Source organism: Denticeps clupeoides, chromosome 12 (genome assembly GCF_900700375.1).
Source record: "Denticeps clupeoides chromosome 12, fDenClu1.1, whole genome shotgun sequence".
NCBI lineage: Eukaryota > Metazoa > Chordata > Actinopteri > Clupeiformes > Denticipitidae > Denticeps > Denticeps clupeoides.
The window spans coordinates 14,046,005-14,061,559 of record NC_041718.1 but is presented as its reverse complement, the minus strand read 5'-3'; the positions used below and the strand labels follow the sequence as shown (position 1 = coordinate 14,061,559).

General features: G+C 44.8%; 1 long non-coding RNA gene across 1 annotated transcript; it reads left to right on the top strand.

Annotated features, from left to right (window-relative positions):
• The first annotated feature begins 6,818 nt into the window (after window positions 1-6,818).
• LOC114800464 (uncharacterized) lies at window positions 6,819-15,409 on the top strand. Its single transcript, XR_003751395.1, has 2 exons — window positions 6,819-7,978; window positions 8,247-15,409. It is a non-coding gene; the product is annotated as an uncharacterized LOC114800464 (long non-coding RNA).
• Window positions 15,410-15,555: the final 146 nt, after the last annotated feature.

Here is a 15,555-nt window from a genome sequence, read left to right as displayed (position 1 = left end):
TGGAGAAAGTCGAAGGTCGAGAGTCGTGCGTAAAGCCGCGGGGAGACTCGGACGTTGGAGCCTGCACTGTACTGATCCGTGGAGTAAAGGGCGTGGGGGAAGGGGGTAGGCGTGGCTGCCCAGATGAAATACACGTTGGAGTTCAGTAACAGGCGGGAGGCCGGGGGGTAAGGCAGGGGGCCGGACGGGCAGTTAGACACGGCATCCACGTTGACGTGGGCCAGATTACAGGCGCAGCGGGCCATGTGTTTTTTGCAGGAAGCCAAAGGCAGGCTGGGTGGGGGGGGTTTTACTTTTCCCTCCAAAACTGTAACCCAGCCAATCACAGGCAGAGCCAGAAAAAAAGGAACACAGACTCAAAGCCTGCAGCAGCTTAACTATCATTAGTGATAATTAAACAGTTTCGCATCAGCGCGTAAAAAGTCCTCAGGAACTATTTATTTGCATATGCTGAGACAAAACAAAGCAATTGCTTAATATGTAAGACATTTACAACACAAATGGGAAGGAAATTATGAACATCATTATCTCACAGCCAGTGGAAAAAGGAACTGATTCTTCTCCAAACTTGAGTTTAAATTGAAGGAAAAATTGACTAAACAAAAATAACAATGACTCACAGGATAAAATATTTCTCCACGACATGCCGATCATAAATCTTTCAAAGCAGCATACACATGCACAACTGCATCAAAGTACAAATACTCTATGGAAACACTATTTCATTATTCAAGGCCTCTTTTTTTAAAAATAAACTAAAACAGCGGGGAGAGGTCAACATTCTACTACGCTATCTTTGGCGTCATCGCATTGCTTTGAAATAAAAATATGACTGAATGCAATGCATATGCCCAAGTGTCCCGATCCCTGCAGCTTCTGGCTCTGATTCCCAGAGCAAGTCGCCATGCCCACCATTTTCCATGACATACATTCACAGCCATGACATATGGGATTCTTTCTCATCGATTCTTTTTCTACGTTGTTTTGTTTTTGTCCAGTTTCCTCACTCATGAGATTTGTAACGAGAGAATGAGAATGTCCCCGTTTACCCTAGAATCTATGTTTAGGCGAAATGCTTATATCATTAGGATGGCCTTGTGGTTTTTAACCAAATAGGTCAAGTATTCATTTCAAATGCAACACAGAGTACAATATTATTGCTGCCATGGACCATCATTTCGTAACCAAAAGCATTACGGACATTCAAAGGAGCCTAAAGCTCACAACTTTCTACTTTCTTTACTACTCTTTTCACTCTTTTTTTAAGACAGCAAGGGACTGCAAGGTAAAAAGCATGTCGACGTGGAAAAAAAAGGCCACGATCTCACCCCCAATGGTACAGTCACGGAGTATATTATAATATGAGCCATGACTTCGCTTCTTTTTCCCCGACCTGTGAGGGGACCTTCCTCAAGCTGAGAAATAAATGCTAAGAAAGAGACTCTTACATAACGCATAAGATGAGCACAAAATATAAATAATAAAATAATAATAAAAAAAATAATAATAACGGAGGAACAGTGTCTTTTAACAGTGCTATGTCGCCCTCTGCTGTCCTCGGACTGTCACTGAATGTGAATGACGCACAATGAAAAAGAAGCAGGATCACGGTTTCAACAATCACTGGCAGAAATGAAACACTCTAAATCCTAAACATCTCCCATCCCAGCACACGAAGCAGAATCCCCTTCCTTATTAAACAACGACAACAACAATATTGCATATGTAATACTGTGCGTAGCAAGCAGCATAAAATGCGTCCACTCGTCCGATCTATAGCGCATTACGCAGTCGAGATACATTTACATTTACAGCATTTATCAGACGCCCTTAGCCAGAGCGTCTTACAATCAGTAGTTACAGGGACAGTCCCCCCCTGGAGACACTCAGGGTTAAGTGTCTTTCTCAGGGACACAGTGGTAGTAATTGGGGTTTGAACCTGGGTCTTCCGGTTCATAGGCGAGTGTGTTACCCAAGATGCAGGTCAAGACCGTGCTGTAAGCCAAGGCCTCATTAAAACCGCTTACGCAGAATATGTGAAGTTTCTTTTTTTCAGAACTGCAAACGTTTACGTAAACGGGGAGGGGCGGCGGCGCGACGGCGCCGAGCGCTTTACGGCAGCCGCGTCCCGCCGCCACGTGATCTCATCCAATGTTTATAAACACGCGTCAGCCACATGTGATTGTGACGCGCGGCGGAGAAGGCAGCGCGGCGCGGCCAATCGCGGCGCGGGGGAGTGTCGTGGGCGGGGCCGGCGCGTCGCGCCGCGCCGTGGAAACGTCGATGGGGACTCTGTAACGCCGCGACGCGGGAACGCTTCGAGCCGGAAAATAATGGGACGCGCGGACGCAGGTATTTATTTATCCCCCCTTTTCTTCCTGTTGCTTTAATTCGACGACTCTCCTCCATCGTCAAACGCATTTAAGTTTGAAGCGTTTAGACGAAACTAAGTTTAAGACTGTAAACGGCCAGGGAAAAAAAAAAAAAAGGTTACTCGCGTCATGTAACGAAATCGAATTTGAGATCGAACGCTGTGGCCCTTAAATACGACGCGTACGCGTTCTGGTTAAATTGCGCCCGGTAATGCGCACTGGCCCTGATATATAACTGCGTCAGAGAGGCAGAGGGCTATTGCGACAAACGCGCCGGAATCCTGAGGGATTTTTTTTTTTTTTTTTTACCTGCGTAAGACTCTGGCAACCGCGTAAACACTCCACGGGGCTTTTTTGGGAAGTCGCCTACACCGACTCGGCCCGTTTAAAGCAGCCGAGATTACGACGCCATGGCGTGCGAGGCGCACGACTGGAATAGGATGCTGCGCAAGAGGTAGATGTACGTAAGTAATCCCGGCGTAGGAGTGGAGGATGTTACGCAGCGCGAATTGGCTTAAACCATCATTTCCTCGTGGATGCCGCAGTTTCGGTAAGGACACTTTACGGGCACCGTGTTTTTATTATTATTATTATTATTACTATCGCAAAGACGACCGGCCAATTATGTAAAACTACACACCTTGACAAAGGCTTAAAACGACGTTTCACCAGGTTCGAAATTCACGTCGCAAAGGTCCATTCTTCATTAAATCTGGCTTAATTAAAATGTAAGCACTTAGTAAATGTGTGCCTTGCGGCCGTTTGGGCGGTATTTACAGTAAATAAAGCTTACTGCGCACTCGGCGCAAGAGTAAACAAATCTGAGGTGCAGTTCTCGCCGCGGACGCGTGGCGTCGCTGTTGCGACAGTCTGTTTTCTGACACGGAAGGGCCTGGCTTTAATTCTTCTCCATTACAAGAAACATGTTGCAGTTCATACCTTCATATTAATTGCCGGTGAGGCTGGGGGTCCTCCCCGACACCCTTCGGATGCTCCGATATTCGTTTCAACCCTCGGTCTTTGTCAACATCATTAGTAAACAATGCAGAGCGCTGCATAACGCACATCCCGGAGGACGTTGTCCCAGTAACACCAGGCGATACGGCAGGCATAACCATGCTTCGGATGGATCTTGATTTTACTCAAGATGTTTTCCCCCGTCGATCAGACATGTGCTCTGTTTGAATTTCTTTTCGCAGGACCTAAAAATGCAGAATATGCCCTGCTTAAAGCCATTTAAGAAGTTAAAATTGGCACATACACACTATTGGCTCCCAGAATTAGACAATGAATTAGACGATGAAACCTTTCATGGAGCACGGAGATGATTTGGTTAAAAAAAGAATATATATATATATATATATGGGCCGACTCCGGTGAAAATGTCCTCTACGGGTTCCTCTGAACTGAAATATGAGTGTCCATTAGACACTGATAATGATCCTGGAAGAAACAAGGGCAGCTGTGCAAACAGTGACGTTGGACTTGAGATACAGAGTCCAGGGCGTGCCCACTACAGCACTCACAAGGCCTGATCCCTGATGTCCATCTTACGTGAAACAGATAAGTCTGAACATGGAAGTGGATGAAACTCGAGACGCCAGTAGTACAAAAACAATATTGCAATACACGTAGGCCGGCCGTCATATAAACACGATCCTACAAAATGTGTCCCGGTCTTGATCGCATTCAAGGAAACTGGGGAAAGCTGAATTCCGTGATAAACATCTCGGAATGCTCCCTTTTGTTGAAAGGGACACTGAAGGTTCAAAGCAGCCGCTGGAGAAGAAAGAAAACACAGACCTTTATTTTCTGTGGCCTTAAGTAAGTGACCTGTCCCCCCCCCCAAGATAAAGGGAAGAAAACGAGACCCCCAACAACCACAAATTAGTTTCCTCCGATTCGCTCCATTACTAAACGGTCTAAAATTAACCGATAAGTGTAAACAAGTACATTTCGCTGCCTCATAAAAATAGACCTGTGATGGTGCTGAACAAAACACAAGCTCTGTGATATAATCCAATTGATCCAGGGGGTCATGTTTGTCTCAGATCCCCAACACCGTTTGGGCCCATGTAGGACTTTTAGCGACTGAATTTACCAAAGGCAGCAAACTGTTCCAGAAGAGCCGGAAAATGTTTAAAATAAAAAAAAATGTAAAAAAAGGTGCCCCGTGCGCAACACCGCGAGCACCGAGACATGACATGACTAAAATTAACCGCCACTGGCTGGTGGCTGACGAGGTATAAATAGATGGAGGGGGGGGGGGGGTGCGCAGACATCATTAGCAGCTCGGCTCGGAAATAGACAGCGCAAGAACGGGCTCGCCGGCCGATCAGGCCCGTCTTCTGACTCTGCTGCATCAAATGCTGTTTACTGCCACTACGGTGCTGAATAGATGCACGCCGGTGGGGAATTTAATCATTCTAATTAACTGGCTAATCGCCGTAATTATGACACTGAAACCGCAGGGTTCTGTTCAGATTTTATTAACCTCAAATAATGAACTAAGTGGAAAAGTACAATAGTGATGGATGTCAGATTCGCACTTAGACCCACTTGATGTGAAAGTTTCCTTTAGTTTAGTGAGTTAAACGAATCCGAAACGTGGCGAATCAGTCCGGAGCGTCAGAACTGTCCCACAGTTCCCTGAGTCGGCGTGAGGCACCGGTTCTTGCGAATAATTCAACAGAAAATCTTCAAAAAGAGACGTGAAGTTAAACGCTAGAACAGCCGAGGCAAACTGACGGCAAAGGGCCGTCATTACAAGTTTGATTACTTGCATTAGAATTTGAATCTGCGGATTAAGTATTTGTGAATGGCTTGACGCTGCTTTTAAAGATGAAGGCTTTCACTTTCATTATCTCCATGACTGTGCTCTCTGCAGGGCCCAGGATAAATTAGGAGCTCTAATCTGTAAGAGGATTACTCCTCTGTGCGCTTTTGTCACCTGCCCCCCCCCCCCCTCCACCCCCAAACTGCCGTCATTGTCCCCCATCTTTCCTGTCCCTTGTTACGTCACGTGACCCGGCTGCGTGGCTCCCCCCAACTCAGACCACATGGGTGACATCGAATGACCCAAGTTTAGGTGATTCAAGCTAAACAGAACATGCACATGAAAGGAAGACACGCTCATGAATAACTTTGTAGATTGTTTTTTTGGAAGTAAACATATCAGTAGGCGCGCGTGCCGAAAAAACGGAGCGATTAAGTCATCTACTTTGCAGCGATGAAAAAGAAATGATGGCTGTCTCTTTACGAATAGCAAAACATTGCTATATTAGGGTACATTTAAAGCAAATTCTCTAATTATAGCACAATGCGGGCAGGGTTTAAGGCAAGCCTGGCCTTTTCCAGGCTGTTATTCTATTAGCCCTGCCCTCGGAGCTCAAAAGCCGGAACCGAGCCGCGGCGCCTTACGGATAGCTGACATTTCACCGAGATGGTATTTAATGATTTTTCATCGTCATTGTATCATTAGACAGTTATTAACACTTCCACCCACTCCATTATACCGCTTTACACAGATCTTGAGAAGAATGCACGTAAGACAGCATTCTCGTCTGGTCATGAGTTTAGTTTTGATCCGAATGTAGAAATCATTTATTTTTACTAATAATCAAACTGCATTCATTCACCATTCTGGCTTTAATATATGACAAATGTTTTAGATGCAGCTTGACGTTATTAATTAACATGGTTTTGCTGCACTGAGTTACCGGAACGCTAGTGCTTGTTTTAATAGGAACACTGCCAGACATTGTCATCGCATTACGATGAAAAGACGGGGCATGCGGACACCCTGTGGACCCTCCTGTCGTGGACCCCGTAGTTGTTGTTCCGCTGTTGAAAGGGGGACGGTGTTTCTTTAAATGCAGTAGGTTGTCAGGTGACCGTGGAAGCACAAGCAATCTCATCTAACAGCGAGAGCAAGTGCGAGGCGGCCGCCGGGACTACAGGGACAGAGAGAAACGGAGACGTCTGCCGGGCTGATAAAGTATGAGCGGAGGGGGGACAGACGAGAAGAGGAGAGGAGGAGGAGGAGGAGGAGAGGAGGCCCTTTCACTGAAACTCAGCCTTGGACGAGTGTGAGTCGCCCAAGAAACTGCAATTGTGTTTCCACCAAAACATGAGGCAAGCGACGGGAGAATTGAGTGCTGCGTCACACCGAGGGGAGAGACGGGCCGCGCGCGTGCGCACACACACACACACACACACACACACACACACACACACAGTGCCGGGCGGTCCGTCTGCGAGGGTGTCCGTCTGTCACTGCAAACTCTCTCTGTTTATGTCAGAACGGGCTAAATTGTGGCGACCGGCGCAGCCAGCGTGGATGAAAATAGAACAAGTGGGAGAGGGGGAGCGATGCGGAGGGAAAGAGGAGCAGAGAGCGACACAGAGGAAGAGATGTCGGGTTAGTTGTTACGTCACTTTCTTTTTTAATTTCCAAAAAAACCCAACACCTAACACGGCGAGCGAGGCGCGGCAGGCCGCTTTCCGCTTTTCAGCGTTCCTGTCTGCATCCTGGTCTGACCGAGCCAGGGGGAGCTTTGGCTTCATGGCTTCATGGCTTCATGGCGCTGACCGGCAGCAGACACCGTAAAAAACGTAGGTCGTTCGGAGAGGGTCGTACTGAAATAGGCACCTTCTCGGACGAAAATAACAAGTCAGGATGGACACACACACACACACACACACACACACACACACACACACACACAGAATCGGCTACTAGTCCATCCCCACAGATTCAGTAAATAAACCCACCTACATGACGCGCATTTCTTTAACCCTTTGCTGTAGTCGACGACGAAGCCACGATCTGAAAATATAGCTCCCTTGCAGTTAACTCTTTGTATCCCACAGATACGGGTGCACACACAAAAAACGATAAATACAGAACGAGGAAATACGAACTGCTCTTCCCGCGGCTGTCCCACGTCTCCGGATATATGCCGAGGCCCTCGGAGCAGCGCGGCCTGCGCACTACGGTGGACGTTCCAGAGCTGCACTGCTGTATAGTGTACGGTGTAAGGCTGCTGGCCGGCCTCCAGATACGTCGCACTGAATCACCGGGCGGCCGCTTGGTCAGCCTCAGCGGTGGCGCCGTTCGTGTAGCGGCTCTTGAATCGGCACATTTGTTTCCTTTAAAAATGGAATACTTCAAAATATCTGTGGTGCACATGCTTCTGAAGGGCTTCCTAGTTCATTGGTGCTGATGGTTCCGTATCCGGATAAAATGTAGAGCAGGGGATGCTCCATGCCCGTAATCGATCAATACGTGTTTTCCATAAATCCCAAGATAACTACACTAAGATAACTGGGTAGATAACTACTACATTCTCCTGTTTGCAAAGGTAGACACTTTCTTTTTGCAAAATGTTACTAGTGATATTTCAAAATAATGTTAGTTATTTCATGCTACTAATAATAGTTATAAAAATGATTCTTATTAAAATAAGTGAAAAGATAAATCATGGTTTTAAAATGCATTGTTTTCTCTTTTTGTGCAGGGCCTTCAGTAGAATATTCAGCGAGTATGAATATTCAGCAAAGCTGGGTTTTGACTTTAATGTGCTGTTTTAAATTCGTCCGATCAGGTTGGGGCAGTTGTGGCAGTGGTGGCCTAGCGGTTAAGGAAGCGGCCCCGTAATCATAAGGTTGCTGGTTCGAATCCCGATCTGCCAAGGTGCCACTGAGGTGCCGCTGAGCAAAGCACCGTCCCCACACACTGCTCCCCGGGTGCCTGTCATGGCTGCCCACTGCTCACTCAGGGTGATGGGTTAAATGCAGAGGACAAATTTCACTGTGTGCACTGTGTGCTGTGCTGCTGTGTATCACATGTGACAATCACTTCACTTTCTCTAGGTAAGAGTTGATGATGAATGAATGCCAGCTCTGAAGATGGAGTCGAGTTGAAGCGTCATGCTCTGCCGTGAGCTACAGACCCAGTTTCTTTATAGAATATCATTCTTTCGTACTGGTGATGTGTACAGGACCTCTGAGCATGTTGCCTAATTTATGAGAAGATTAGTACGTGATGACGTTTTCGGTAGGGTGATAATTCAGGGCTTTGTTTTCACATTTTGCTCCCGCGCCGGCTTAGTAAGAAGCGGATGCGTAGTTTTTAACGGACTTTAAAACCGCAGCGAACTACGCGTAGTGTTTTTGCCTTGCTGCATCACTGCTCCGCGCTCGCAGAGGTCTCTGAATGATGCAACAGCGCGCCGATCTGCCAACAGCCTGGCACTGCAGCAGGCATTGCAGTGCTCGGCTAAAGTGAGCGCTAAGATTAATTGGTCACTACAGCACCTACGCCACCGTTGGATGCCCCTTAATAATCTCAACAATGGTTGTGACTTTCTAGTAACTGTGTGGCAGCAGAGGAGGATCATTTCAGATGTTTCAGGTGTCTGAGTCTGTGTCCGTCTGCAGCTCTGGAGATGTCAGGACCGTACGACCCCGATGCTTAGACCCCAGTGGACCAGGAGAGGTAATGAAATATATTCTCACTACAACAACGAAACCTCAGGTCTCAGCTGTGTGACGTCAAGCTTTGCAGAACCTGCTGCCCAGTAGAATTTGGTTACTTCAGCACCAGGCCTGCAGTGTTTACCTACTGATTATACCTGTTTGTCTCTGTATGGACGACTTTCACCTCTTCACGTGTATAAACTTGACTTCAGAGCATAAATTTAACCCTTTCAGCATCAGGCAGGATTCAACAAAAGATGTATTTCTATGGAAGGAAATGGGAAGAAGTTACGGTATGGGGCCTGCTAGGATGAAGAAGCTGAACGGCAGGTAGGGAAATGATGTAGAAGTCAGAAATTGATCTGCTACGCTGTTTCAGGCCACAGAATCCAAAAATTCAATAAAAAATACTGCATTTAATGTTTTCTGCTGCTCGGTGGCACACGTAAGGAATGAGAAGCGGGCAGGTTAAGTAGGTCACAGGCTTAGAGCCCACAGATGTGGTTGATTACCAGCAAAAGAGCAGGAGAAGTGGATGTTCTTTGGCTCAGCATTATGAAATTTATTTTTGCCTGCTGTTGTAATAATAATGCACCTCATTGTTCCCATTCCTCCTTTTTAAATTCTCTGTCCAGGTCAACAGATCCCCTCACAACTATCTATAAATCCTTTCCCCTATGTGACAGGTTTAGGAGAAGAAAAGTACAGCCAGAATCAGAGAGCTGGTGTGTTTGTTCAGGCGAAGGCCACACTGCGGCATTCCAGCAATCCACAGAATGGAAAAAAAAAAAAACCTTGCCGGTGACAGCAGTAATGGGGCTGGAAGCATCCGGCTCCGTCTAGCTGCTCCGGCCTGTTAATTGAAAACAATTTGTGAAATGTTGTGAGTTATTGGACTGATGTGCCTGCAAAAAAATTATATATATATATATATCATTTTTTTTTCCCCTCTGGAATTCAGTAACGATGGGAGAGAATGAGGCACACAGCAAAACAAAATCCTCAAAAATACTTTTAGGACAGTAATTACAATACCAAATGATGTTTTAGTGGCACTTAATCTCATTGTCTATCTGAATGTGAATGTGTGTGCCACAATGGACTCGTTTTACCCTGATTGGGAACTATAACTAATAAATCATCATATGTAGTTTATTTTACCATCAAGGTGCCACTGAGGTGCCACTGAGCAAAGTACCCCAAACACTGCTCCCCGGGCGCCTGTCATGGCTGCCCACTGATCATTGGACATCGTGCGCTGTGCTTAACAATGACATTCACTTCACTAACACTAAAAAAAAAATCTAAGGTTTCAAATAACTGAAATAATTATTCTTTAATGATTGGGTTGCTCAATATTTTGCTTTATTGACATAAAGTGTTGGCCATTAGCAGTTTTATTATTTCTAAAGACAAATAAGAAAATCCAGAGATGAATTCCAGTTTGAAGTTTAGGTTTCTACCGACAATATTCATGTTGCATTATATTTATTTACAAAGCCTCGCGTGGGGAGATAATCCGTCTTTAATAGCCTTTAATAGTCTTTAATAAACGTCAGCCAACAGATCAGATGCAACGGGGCAGCAAACCAAGACACAAAAAGATGGCCTGGAAAGCCGAGCCAGGGAGAGAATTAGAAACCTGTAAACAAACTCGGCCCGAGCCGCGCTCCGCGTGCCCTGGTTTACTTTCCCAAAAAACAAACCCGGGCTGCTCACAGTCCCCAGTTTACCACAAGTTCCCCCTCCATTCAGCATTCGCAGACGGCTGGATTTAGAGCACGTCAGCAGGCTTTCCGTGTTTTTTAAAATTGGTTTTCACTTTCATCCCTGCGCATTTGGAACTGAAACTCTGCAGCGCTGCTTCGAGGAAGCAGGCCGCCAAGGCCGTCATTTCCCCTGGTCATTATCTGCGGGTTATTGTTGGAGAGCGGCTGCTGCAGACACCGTGGCCAACTGAATATGTGACGTCCAGCTGCGCCTCCTGCCGCGTCATGACATCGCTAACAGGATTCTGACGCATTCGTATCCTACATTTAACGGGGGAAAAAGTGAAATCTTCATTTTGTGTGCTCTAAGGATTACCCAGCGGGGAATGATCTGTTCGGGTAGCGGGGGACAGGTAGGACCGAGGAAAGCATTTTACATGCTGTTCCATCCAAAACAGAGCCCTGGGGAGTGAACAATGAAAAGCTTTCAGAATGATTCACGGATGTTGAAAAGCAAGGCTAGTGCTAATTTTTAATTTTTTTCTGACAATGGGGATAACGTGAACCAAATGGCACTGAATTAAATATAACAGAATCGTACAGACCTGGGTAAAACGAGACAGCGCTATGCAATAAGTTGGTAAGTTTTTTTTGGAAAGCGGAGACAGAATAAGGGTTCATTAGGCAAGACTGTTTGTGCTGTTTGTAAGGACATTCCATTTGGCACATGAGCCGAGAAGGACACAGAGTAATGAAAGGTTGTTTTTGCCGGATAGGATATCAATTGAGACGCAGTGGAAGAGGAGCGCATGCTTAAGGTCCGAAGGTGACAGTGTGAGCTTCACAAGAAGTATTACTCTCACTCTCGGTCAAATTTGAGTAGAAAGTGGCCTTGAAAAGGGAAAACCCCCACACAACCAGATTTACTTGTTTCTCTAAAAAAAAAAAACTTACAAAATTAGACATAAAGTGTGGATTGTTCAGCTTTTTCTGATCTGGCAACAGAGTGGATTTGTACATACACACACACATACACACACAGTGGGGTAAAAAATGATTTGGCAGCTGTCCCACCTAAAAAAGACGAGAGAGGTCTGTAATTCATCATTGGAATACTTCAACTGTGAGAGACAGAATGTGAAAAAATCCAGGAAATCACGTTGTATGATTTTTAAAGAATTTATTTGTAAAATGGTGCAGAGTATTTAGTGCCTACAAAAATAAGTATTTAGTGCCCTCACAGACCTGTTACTTCTTTTGTAAGAAGCTCTTCTAAGGACACCAGGGACAAGACTGTACACCTGCATAAGACTGGGATTAGCCAATCTACAACAGGCAAGCATCTATCTGAGAAGAGATCAAAATTTGGAGCAATTATTTGAAACTCAAATCACTGACAGTCTCCCTTAACAGGGGCTCCATGCAAGATCTCACCTTGTGGGGTACAAATGATCTTAGGAATTATGTAGAAACGGCCCAGAATTACACAGGGCGAACTGGACAACAACCTGAAGAGAGCTGGGACCACAGTAACAAAGGTTACTATTAGTAACACACTACGTTGTCATGGATAAAAATCCTGCAACAGGTCCCCCTGCTTAAGCCAGCACATGTCCTGGCCCATCTAAAGTTTGCTAGAGACCCTCTGGATGATCTAGAGGGGTTTTAAGGAGACTGTAATATGGTCAAATAAAACTCAGGTTTTGAGGGGGAAGAATGCGGAGTTGCATCCCAAGAGCCCCATACCCACTGTGAAGCATTGGGATTGAAACATTATGCTTGGGGCTGCTCTTCTGCAAAGGGGACAGGACGACTGATCTGAATAAAGGATTGGGCATGTAACATGAGTATTTGGGCAAATACTCCTTCCATCAGTGAGAGCATTGAAGAAGAAACATGGCTGGATCTTTTAGCATGACAATGATCCTAAACACACCACCTGGGCTACAAGGAGTGGCTATGTAAAAAGCATTCCAAGGACCTCTGTCCAATTGAGGATCTGTGCTCAGTGAAAACCCAAAAACTTCACAGCTCTTCAGAAATGTTTCATGGAAGAATTGGCCAAAATACCAGCTACAGCATGGGTAAGCCCTACAGGAAAAGTTTGACCTCTGTCATTGCAAACCAAAATTACATTACAAAGTATTGAGGTGAACTTTTGCTATCAGTTAAATACTTTTTTTCTGCACCATCATACAAATAAAATTCATACCATGTTATTTTCTTTTACATTCTGGCTCTCGCAGTTGAGGGGTATCTATGATAAAGGTTTTAGACCTCTCATCGTTTTAAGTAGGACAACTTAAGTTGGTGGCAGCCAAATACTTTTTTGCCTGTGTGTGTGTGTGTTTGTGTGTATTATATATATATATATGTATATAGATAGATATATAGATAGATACACACACACACTTCATTCATTTCCTATAATGCAGAGTAATCATGAATCACACAAGATTTGTTTTTGATGGCGGTGCAGGACTAATGGAAAGTATATACTCTTTGCAGAAAGGTTAGAAGGGTATTGAGATGCTGATTTCTACAATACAAAGTGCTTACAGCCTGTTTCCCCGCTTTCAGAAGCCTTAGTGTGCATAGCAATTATTGCACAATAGACTGGCCATCTCAATATATCAGGGCAACAGAAAGTCATTGAATCATATTTGCTATTACACAACCGTCAATGTTTTTATTTATTTTTTTATTTAGTTTGATTTGGTTTTTTGGCATTGTAGCTGAAAACAGTGATCTGTGAGAAGAAATAAAGGGCTGTGGTACAGCAATGTACAGCTATTCACTTTTATAAGAATAAGCAAATTTAGAACTGTGTTAGAACCATCCTGCTCCTGGGGACCCGCTGTTCTGCACAGATTCAGGTTTTCCTTTACCCACCACAACAGCGATTAGAAGAGCTGGATCATTACATTTTACATGTACAGCATTTATCAGACGCCCTTATCCAGAGCGACTTACAATCAGTAGTTACAGGGACAGTCTCCCTGGAGCAACTTAGGGTTAAGTGTCTTGCTCAGGGACACGATGGCAGTAAGTGGGATTCAAACCCGGGTCTTCTGGTTCACAGGCGTGTGTGTTACCCACTCGGCTACTACCAAGAACCCCATTGAATCAGGCATTGAAACTCTGCACTGGTCCAAAATGTTCCAATTTAACCCACCCCTCAATACTGAAGAACTGAGCATCGACAGACCTGCTGCTGCGGTTGTTCCTGTAGGCTTCCTACACTGCACTATGGAAGCTGGTTTCAGATGGTGACTTAGAGTGATGCTGATGATACATCTAGCACCATTTGAAATCAGTGTTCTTTGGGCTGTGAGAGCGTCCCGATGCTGCCTGATGCACTTCATGGGCCTTTCTGCTGTGTCATTGCAAAGGATTGTCTGCCCATAATGCCTCTCACCAAGGCTGACCGGTTTCTTCTGGTGTTAAGAGTCTCCTCACCTGTCTAGCACCATTTGAAATCGGTTACAATGTAGGAGGAAAGTCGGCACACAGCACCATCTTACCAACGTCAGATGAAGCTTCTCGGGCTGAAGAAGCGTCTCCATCCCATCTATGTTGATGTGTAATCCGTACTGACTAATAATGTGATTATAATGTGAACACATGTGAAGGAATAAGGAATAACATTTGAAAAAACATTACTGTTAATATTGTACAGAACCAGACTAATGACTGGTAACTGTACAAACTGACCACTAGATGACGCTGTCTAACCGGAATAATTTTCCAGAACATTCAGCTTTTTAGAGTCACTGTTTATATTCATATATTCCACGCAAGACGGTTGCGCATTTGTCAGAACGAACGTACATTTTCGGGAGTTTTGCTATAAAATGTTTTGTCCATGCCCAGAGCAATGCACCACCTCCTTTGTACCACCAGGTGGCACCAGAGTCTTTAGGTGACATGTCCACATTCAGACACTAACATTCCAGGGTTCTAATAACCCAACACACACCAGGAAAAATAACAAAGTTCAGTTTATCGTGGCAGCTTCAAACTTGAGAGAAGCTTCTGGATGCAGATTCGGCTATCACGTGAAACATCTCTCACTACTCTTTCAGCTGCCGTTGAAATGCATTTGCAATAGCTCACCTCTGGGTAACAACATAGAGAAAAATTGTAAAATTTCTAAACAATTACATGTTGCTCTAACCACTAACGTAGACTGTTTAGCAAGTAATCTCTGTGTGTATGTGATTTTTTTTATTTAAAGGTTGCAAACAATGTCATCATCCTTTAATCCACAAAAAAGTAACATGTAAGGATGTGTGTTCCACATTTTCCTCTGCTGTGGCGAGGTCTCCTGCCCAGACCTGAAGTATGGATGATGGAGTGTAATTTGTGATGAATGTATTAAAGTCCATTTTGTGGTGGAATTAGTTTTCTTCAGGAAAAGAGGGGATTCCAGTGGAGTCAGAGTACCACCCATGATTCATTCATGGTTCATTCACCCATGGCCTGCGGGATCGTGGACACATGACTTGTCTCTTTGTTGGATCCGTGATCTGCTTCACCCCATTCAGGAAAAACAGCATGGGAACCGCTTAACACTACTCAGCAACTGGGCAGCAACTGACAATTGTTAATGTTCCACAACTGTGATAAATTGTTAACAAAACATCATTGGTTTTTGCCTTTGGAGACACCAGTTTTTGTCACTGCACAAGAACGGCACCGTTAAATATTCTACTTTCTCCACCAATTATGTCCTTTGTAAAACAAAAGCAACATTGCTGCTTAATGTACCGTACATATACTACGAACTGTAGTTCCTCACCCCTGTATATTGCAGAATGACAGTAAACCTCAGTGGAATAAAATGAATCATGTGTGTCCTCACCCTGTAATGTCAACCACGGTTTGAGAACCACTGGTACAGACACACCCAAGTTACCAAGGCTATGTATCTGTGAGTGTGCAGTACTTTGGATCGCTGAACAACCCACTAGCACGAAACGTTTAGTCATCGG